Here is a 10,315-nt window from a genome sequence, read left to right as displayed (position 1 = left end):
GTTTCTTGGCACAGTGTCAAGCAAACCCTTATAGCTTCATCCACTATGGCAGCATAATTTGTAGCATGCTGTGAGGCATCAAATCATGGAATATGGTTGAGAAATTTTGTCACAAGGCTAAATATTGTGAAAGGCATCGAAAGACCACTCAATTTGTAATGTGACAATAAATCAGTTGTATTATATTCCAACAACAATAAGAGTTCGACTAAGTCAAAGCACATCGACATTAAGTTCCTAGTTGTTCAAGAAAGAGTACATAGTGGACAGATTTCCATAGAACACTTAGGAACAACCTCCATGATAGTCATTTTCATGTGTTTTATGTTCTATGTTTAATTTAATGTATGCATACATTGATTTTGGACATATTTGTTTATCTGTAAATATATGGTTGTGTTCAATTAATACACTTTGTACATTAAGATTATTATATCGATCTCGATAAGTTAAAGTTTGGGCTAGTTGAAAATAGACGTGTACAAATTACCTTCATGTAATTTTTCATGCTACAAATTTCATGATGAATCCATGTCATTTGGTTATTTCAGGATTAGTGATCATTGTTGGTTTTAGTTGCGACTGATGCAATGAAAAACCAATTTGGTTCTATATTCTGATGTAATCAATGGATGAGACTTTTGGAGTATGCTCAAGGAATATAATGGCAATTTTGAGCTCATAAAGTCTAACACATTTATAAGGTTGTTAGAACATATATATTTGTGACCAATGGGAGATTATTGGTAATTTTGGGTCATACATATATATGATACATAATTAAATGTGTTGGAGCCATTGTTTATTAAGCCAAATAATAAAGTCATCTGACTAAATTAAAGTTTTGGCTAAAGGCATATGTCATGAAAATAAAAGTTGTATAGAGACCATAAAGTAATTTCTAATTTGATGAGGGGCCAAATTACAAATACTGAATCTTAAAGTAATTAATCAAATTAGGTTATTTAAAGGGTCATGGTCCCCTTCTGAGAGCACACACACATAACATAAGTTTTTATTCATGTTCCTTTCTCTCTATCCCCATCAGAAGAGAAAACCTATAAGGAAATACATGTGCTCTACAAAAGGAAGATCAGAGGATCAATGGTGCTCTAATAGTATTATCATTATGCCAAATTCAGGTACGCTTTCGCATTCAATTTACAACATGTTTATGTGTATGAGATAATATTTGTGATTGATCGTTAAAATTAATATTAGGATTATAACTATTAATGTCTTTCAGAAACATTCTATTTAATTAGTTTTTAAGTTGCTAAAATTAGGATGTTCAATTAACATCACTTTAATTATATCAAAAAACTTTAGAATATCCAAGAAAATATTTTATGCAACGCAAATGCTATTTTTGATGCGTTTTTATCTTTAAAAAAGGTCATCGTTGGAATTTGGTCTTACTTTGAAGGTGTTTAGTAATTTTTTTATTTTCACATCTTATATGAGATTAAGGTAACATCAGTTGCATCAACAAACATTAGAATATCCAAGAAAACATTTTATGCAAATCAAATGTTATTTTCTGTTTTTATCTCACGAGACCTCCATTGTAATTTGGAGTGCTTGTTGAGTTAGGTGTTATCAAAGCAATGGGAAAAATCTTTTTTTTTACAATAATTATTCATAAAATTTGAATAAAACATATTTAATGAAAGAAATAGAGTGTCAAGATAGCATTCTTACAAGACATTGCAAAATTCTAACCATAAATATTCATGGAAGCTAATTGTGAATAGTTATGGACAATCTTCATCGTTAATCTTAATAGAGTTATCTCATCATGTCAGGATTGTATAAAATGTGGAGGTAGGATAAAGTTTTACTTGGGACTCCAAGATGGGTGCCAAATATTTGTACCGGGATCTGGTGTGTGGACCTTTGAACAGGTAACAAGATCATAGTGGATTGGAGAATCATGATGTATGCTCTTATAGGTTGGAACACAATGGAAGATCCACCAACAAAAGACTCTCCAATGCTCAAGTCAAAAAGAGAGTTTGAATCTTTTAGAATAAGACAGAATGTTAATGAGAGAGTGTGTATTCTATGGAGAATACTAGACACATTTATAGTGTCTTTTGGATCTTGGGTCCATGTGATAAAACAGGCAATGTAATATCAATAGATAACGACCTACTTCAAATAAATAATAATAATAATAATGTAACACCTTACCAGTATACCGAAATTTTGCATAATTACCGTTAATATGTGAATAATTGTCCAATAGATGTATTTTAGAATATTCTGTAACCATTTTGGCGATGAGACTAATTGGACTAACATCATCTATTGGGTCAAGTAAATACAAATTCTAATATTTTAAATTTAAAATAAACATTTTCCTAATCAATCTTACAATTTTAAAATGTTTTCTAATTAAGATAATAACTGAATTATTTCTAATAAATTATTGAAATTAATGTTTCTATTTTAAAATTTAATTTATTTTTTTAATAAATTAACTATTTAGTGCCTATGTTTCTGCAGAAACAACAATAAAATTTCAAGAGGCACAAATCACGTCTTACCCAATTTTTGAATCTCTCGGATGGATACTTTTCAGTTCTACTGGATACATCTTCTTATCCTATTGCTGGATGGAACATTATGGAAGTTACCTGCAGAAAGACTCCAACAATCAAGTCAGCGAGAGCACTCCAAAGTCAAATCTCAGGTTTTGTACTAATGAATTGTATACCTGTAATTGCTAGGGTCCACTTGTATTTATAGACTATTAATCACAAATTACCTGGCTCATGGACTGGGTCTTTATTGGGCTCGTTGGGTCCTCCTTTGGGCTTGTGTGGGCCTTTATTAGACTTGTATCAGACTTATGGCTTGATTTTGTGACTTTTGCTGTTATTTTCTAAGTTTGGAGTAGACAGCCTTTACTGGTATGTAGTCTTAGCCGCTATGTATGCATTGTCTTTCCATATAGTTGATCAATGATCTATTTCGGCCAAAAACTATAAATTGACTGTTGAAACCACACTTTACTAGTTTTGTGTGCCATACAACACAACCACTAAAGTCGAATACCAAGTTCGTGCCCGTCCTTACTAGGGATGGCAACGGGGCAGGGTGGGGACGAGTTTCACTATTCCATACCCATCCCCGTAAAAAAAATTCATCCTCATCCCCATACCCAAACCTAACGGGTATCAAACTTTTGTCTCATCCCCATCCCCACCGGGTAATGGATATAATCTCGTACCCATACTCGTACCCGTTTTCTTACTACTTTAATATTAATTTTAATTATTTTTTATAAAATAATAAAAAATTACGATAAAGGAAACATAATATTATCAAATATTCAATATTATGAGGATGATTTGTTTCTTCGATATCAAATACTTTGAAATAAATTATAATTGTTTACATTTTAGATTAGAATACCAAATAAAATCTCATGAGAACCAAACCATTTATTAAATTTGCAAACATTAATGAAACCTAGTTGATAATTTTTTAAAATATTTTAAAAAAAATATAAAAGGAAAAAAATATACAAATTAAAATATATTTTAAATGTTTGTTTACTTCAATTTTTTAAACTATAATGAATATATTTTTTATACACTAATAAAAGTTATAATACATCACTTGATCAAAATGACGCAAAGAATAAATAATAAACATAATAATAAAATTTTAACATAGATCTTGTATCTTTTGAACTCTAATATATGTTGGATGGTGGTAAAAAAATATTCATGGCAATTACATTACATTTTTATATTGTAGTAAATAAAAATTATTTATACAATTATAGTGAAAAAATTAAAGTAAGATTGTAATGAGTTAGAAAATAAAAAATAATTAGATAAAATTTATCGAAATAGTATTCTACATGATGAAAATAAACAAAAAATAAAAATATTAACAAATTAACAAATGTGCGTCTTATAAACAATTTGGAGACTATTGAAAGAAATCGCACAAAGAAAAACAAATATATAATTAAAGGTGTGATAAGATGAAAAATATCTTAGAAATCTAAGAAAACTTTTCAAATATCAACATATATACTCAATGGTTGATAAAAAATGACGCAAAGAACAAATAATAAACATAATAATAAAATTTTATCATAGATCTTGTATCTTTTGAACTCCGATATATGTTGGATGGTGATAGAAAAAATTCATGGCAATTACATTAAATTTTTATATTGTAGTAAATAAAAATTATTTATACAATTATAATGAAAAAAATTAAAGTATGATTGTAATGAGTTAGAAAATAAAAAATAATTAGATAAAATTTATCGAAATAATATTCTACATGATGAAAATAAAAAAAAATTAACAAATTAACAAATTAACAAATATATGTTTATAAACAATTTGGAGACTATTGAAAGGAATCACACAAAGAAAAACAAATGTATATTTAAGGGTATGATAAGATGAAAAATATCTAAGAGATCTAAGAGATCTAAGAAAACTTTTCAAATATCAACATATATACTAAATGGTTGAGAAATAACAAAAATTGTTTTAGCGAAACAAAAGAGTTCTTCAAATGAAACAAAAATTAATAATAATAAGTAAATAACTTTTTTTATATTACCTAGTAAATGAAAGGTTTATGCTATTAAACACTTAAATTGAGAGTATTAAATATTCTCATGTGAAAGGAAAATATACAATAAATAAAAATATTAAAAAATAATATAAATACTCAAATGTTAGACATAAAAGTTTTTTAGTTGACATACATAATTTTAATATAATTACATAAAGGTTGTGATAAAATAAAAAATATATTACAAATGCGAATGAGTTTCATGATAAACTAAATAATTAGAAGAAATAAAAAATAGAAAAAAAAAATATATATATATATATATGGTTACTTAATTAATTGTGAATATTTTAATAATTTAAACGAGTATGGAGATATGGCGGGGACGGGTATTATGGTGGGAATATATACATTCCTATCTCCATACCCAATTGAAAAAATCGGAAATTCCCCAAACCATACTCATACCCAGTTAATGCGGGGATTCCCCGTCAAAATAGGAACGAGTTCGGACAATACCTACAGAGACGGGTTTATTTGTCATCTCTAGTCCTTACCATTATTGGTACAGTCTATTTTAATTTTCTTCTTTAAAAATATTGGAAAAACACCAACTAGGATTTTGGGTTCACGAGAAGCGAATATTATGGCTTTCCAGCACTTTCGATCCCAACCAAGTTTAGAATTCGCCAGAGACCGAATTTTTTAAAGATTGTTTTAATTTGGTAAGAGTGATTTTGAAGACTAAATTTCTAAATTTTCGCATCTTATTTCATATTTATTAAAAATACTGAACCAAACTTAAAATTTATCCATGATTTGCTAAAATATAAATATAAAAGAATTAAATTAAACAACTTTTTATGTTTTTAGTTTGAATTAGTTTTATAATTCTGTTTGTGTACTTTTAGTTTAAATATAAAAGAATTAAATTAAACAACTTTTATAATTCTTTCTTGACATGATGATTTACTGTTGTAATTAAAGATTTATTTTATTTCAATATTATGAACATTATTAAACAATTATATATATATATATATATATATATATATATATATATATATTAAAAAAATTATATATATTAATAAATTTCATTTTCATAATAAAGGATTTAAAAATCTTTTATCCAAATTAAAATTAAAAAACTTAACATTTTTGGACGAAAAGAATAATTAAAATAAATATTTATTAAGATATTTTTATTTTATTTATCATTGTCTTTTAGTTTTTTCACAAATTGTACTCATTTCTCACTCTCATACATTTCCTTTTTGTTTTTGAAGAAAGAAGGAAGTTAGTTTTGCTCTCATTTTTCATTTGTTCTTTTTGTTTCTTGAAGAAAAAAGAAAGATAACTCTCTCTTGTCTCACTTGATGATGAAATATTAGTTTAATAGATAACATTATTTTTATCTCATGAACCTTTTGTATATTCATTTTTTATGAATGTAGAAGAAAAAATAATTTATTATATGTTTTTTCGTAATCGATTTCTAATTGTGACTTGACTATAATATATTTTTCTTTTAATAATTAGATCTCTCATTTTTTATTATATTATGATAAATTATTTTTAATATAATTTTAAAAAAATAGGTATATTGATAAAGAATAAAAGATAGATTCATTGTTTATAAGTGATAAAAAAGAAGTTATTCATGAATATGAAAACATGATAGATTCTACTTCTTCAGATATTTTGAAGCATTATTGTAAAGATTAAATATAATGATCCAATTGTTAGTTAGAGGAGCCATTTTTTAAGCATTGTACTAATAATCCAATCTAATGATGAAGCATTGTACTTCTCCAAAACTTTTGTTCAAGATCCGCTACTAGTTAACAACATTGGTGACACATTTGCTTCCTTTGCTAATTTGAAGTTAAAGTTTCTTGATTTTTTTTTTCTTGTTTCTATCTTAAATGACATGTTTCTAACACTTTGACTCCCTTTCCCTCTCTTATCTAAGGCTCTTCACACCAAACCAAAGCCCTCTAACCTTGAGCCTCACTCTTCTGACAATGGCATTAAGGCTTCCAACTTTGCTTTCCTAAGACAAGATATTTCTACTTCTTTTCGAAATTTTAACTTAACAAAATTTCCACTTCTTCTAATAGTTGATATGTATTCATTAGAGCATATCTTCAATACCTTCAAATACTGTAATACAAATCAAGTTACCAACACATAAAAACAAGAATCACAATACATATATAATCAAGTGCAGTACAGAGAGAGTTTAAAAGTTACATTTAATACCAACTAGGAAGGATTTAGCTGGTCATGATGATGAATACGAACTTGGAGTTCCTTTCCTCCTTCCATAACTTTACAAGATTATACAATAAGGTCCTAAGCTATCTATATGGAGTTTCTATCTCTAAAACTAATGTACAAAATCAACATAGTAATCTTAGGGACATGCCTTGTATTTATAGAAATTTAGGTGCTACTCTAGCTTCCATTTTTGAAGTTTAGCCATGGAGGTTTTCTTCATGAGTGGGTTTCTTCCCAAGCTTAGACAATCAACTTTGGAGGTCAGCAATGGAGGTTTTCCTGCCATAGAGGTTTTCCTTTGATGCTCAGCTTCAAGTCTGGAGCTTGATGTTTCCTTGTAGTGAAAGTTTCTTAAAATGAGGCTCAACGCCAAATTCATTACTGAGCAACAGACTTAAATTTTACTTTCCTCAATTCATCTTTCTAACTTGAGCTGCAACTTTTGGGGCTTAGCACCAACTTTGTAATTTCCTTCATTTTGATTTGTATTGCACTACATGGTGATTTGACCAATCATCATACCTCACAAGCACTAGATGTAGAGATATCTGGTCTAGTGTTTAGATCAAATCAAGTATCCTAATCCTTGGCATATACCAAACATGGATATGCAGGTCTAGTTGGTTTAAAGAGTTTTGTTCTCAAAGCAAGGGTTCCTTCACCTGGATTGGAAAATCCTGCGTCTAACACCCTTAGATTCTAACTCTCAGACATGAGGTTAAATATACAAATGAAGCATAATTCCAAAAACACTAAAGATATAGAACATAATTTATAGATAATTAAAGATAGTGCAGTGAAGTTAAAAAGTCAAGTTCAATCTGAAAACCAACATCACCTCTTTTATTATTAGTTTTAATCTATGTTAACAATCCCAAACCAACACATAATTTATCGATTTACTTACCAAATCTGTGTGGAGTAGATTATTGCCAAACTCAAGTTAAATTTCATTTTGTTTAGATTCAATGTTATTTTTCAATAAATAAATAAATAAATAAATATATATATATATATATATATATTATATTTTTGTGTTTCTGTTTAAAAAATATTAACATGAAATTCATATCACAAATTTTGTTTAGTATCATATCTACATTTTATTTTAAGATGCTTAATTATATATGCATTTTAAAATTGACTTAAAATATTTTAAGTTTATCTTTTCTTTGATCTAATTTCACATGTAAATATCTTTTAATATATTTACCTTTTAAATTCCTTTTGTCTTCTATTTATATGATTTAAATACTAAAAGTTGTATTGTAAACATCTATAAATAATAATTTTATTATATTAACAAAAATATAATAATATTATTAGTATTATTATTTAAATATAATAATAGTTGTATTATTTTTTAAAAAGTACAAAAGGAGGTTCGTGCATACTAATAATATTATTTAATAATAATAATAATAAAATTTTTGTATTTTTAATAAAATAATAAAATTATAATTATAATGATACTAATAATAATATTATTATATTTTTTCTCTTTTATAAAATATAATAAAATTAGGTTTAATTATGTTTTTGATCCCCATTTTGGAGTCAAAATCTCAACTTGGTATCCGAATTCTTAAAAGTTTCAAATCGGTCCTCTTTTTTGTTAAAAAGTCTCAAGTTTGTCATTTCTCTTAAGTCTGGGTTGACGCCGTTAGAGGAGTCCCACGTGTCAGTTCCTCAATTTTTTGAATTTTTTTAAAAAAATCAAAATTTTGCCACATGTCAAGCTGTCGTCGTGCCAAGTGGCAATGACAGAGTGATGTGGGAATGACAATGACATGTGTCAATGAAAATAAAAAAAAATAAAGAAAATTCAAAAAATCCAAGAACTGACACGTGACACTCCCTTTAACGGCGTCAACCCAAACTTAACAGAAAGGACAAACTTAAGAGGTTTTTTTAAAAAAAAAGATCAATTTGAGACTTTTAAAAATTCGGATACCAAGTTAAGATTTTGACTTCAAAATGAAAACCAAAGGCATGATTAAACCATAAAATTATTATTTATGAAAGTTTACAATACATCATTTAGCATTTAAATCACATAAATAAAAGCACATGCAATGAGAAGTTTAAAAATTAAATAGAAGTACATACTAGGTTTTAATAAATTCAATAAAAAATATTACTCTTCAATTAAACAATATATTTATTAAAAATACGATGTTCAAAAATTATAATCAATTAACAAAATATCTCAATTTCTATTTAGTTATTTTCAAATAAATTTATACTACTAAATATAATACATTCATCAATCTTATATTTTCTTTCTATCACTTTTTAATTTTATTTTTATTTAAATAATGAATTCCCAATATTATTCTTTTTCTCTATTTTTTCACTTCAACCTCAATTATATATAAATTAGTAATAATAAATTAAATATCTTTTTAATTTTAAGCTTATATTAAACTATAAGAATTTTCAACTTTTAATTAATTTATTTCACTAGATAAATATACATTTTCAAAAAAAATTAGACCACTTACTTTTTTCCTAAAATATCATTATTAAATGCACTTTTTAAAATTCATTTAATAATGATATCAAATTTACCGTGTTTGTTCTTATCATTACTCTTTTTCTAAAAATACAAATTTATAACTAAATGAACTTTTTTCTTTAACTCCAATTTTAAACATCAAAACTAAAAAAAATAGTAATTAATTTTACTAGCAATTATTTAATTATTTAATTTTACAATTTTAATTTCTTGTACCAAAATGTTTCTATGTAAAGTCTTTTAATTAAATAAATATACATTTCAAATTTACTTTTCAAAAAGTAAAATACTACACTTATAAAATATCACTACCATAATAACATATTTTTTATTTATTTTTATCTCCGATCTTCTAATTTTACAAAAGTTTAAAAATAAAAAAATGACTCATAATTTGGATATTCGGAAATCAAATTTTCACATACATACAATTTAACGATATCGGATATCAGAATTCGATTATACAGAGGACAAATTCTAATCTATTTTAAAAAATATGAAATCTTAATAAATAAAGACTATATTTTGCTATCCGATATCTGTGTATCTGTGAAAAAAAAAATGAAGTATGCCAGCTTTCAGCTTTCCCCTAGTTCACACCTAAGCTGCAAGTTTTGTTAGATCTATTACCTAAAACAATTTTAAATAAAGGTTAACTTACATACTTTATATATACATGTATTACTATATATATAATTTCCCGTGAAGGAATGGATTCTCAATCAAAAATTAACTTTGTTTTTATGCAATTTAAAATAATGTTGCATGAGGTAAAAATATTATATTGCTTTAACTATAATCATGGCACAACTATCCTAAAAAACCTTATCATCCAGTACAAAATTCAGCTTTTGGATCCAGAAGGCACTTGAAAAGGAAGTTAGTTAGTTCAGATTAAAGCATCATTTAAACTAAGAAATCACAAACAGAAGCACCAAAATAACTGTCAGATCTATGCATTTCCCA

Source organism: Vigna unguiculata, chromosome 1 (assembly GCF_037176805.1).
Source record: "Vigna unguiculata cultivar grain cowpea cultivar isolate G323 ecotype 2 chromosome 1, ASM3717680v1, whole genome shotgun sequence".
NCBI lineage: Eukaryota > Viridiplantae > Streptophyta > Magnoliopsida > Fabales > Fabaceae > Vigna > Vigna unguiculata.
The sequence above is the reverse complement of the archived record's forward strand: the minus strand, read 5'-3'. Positions refer to the sequence as shown.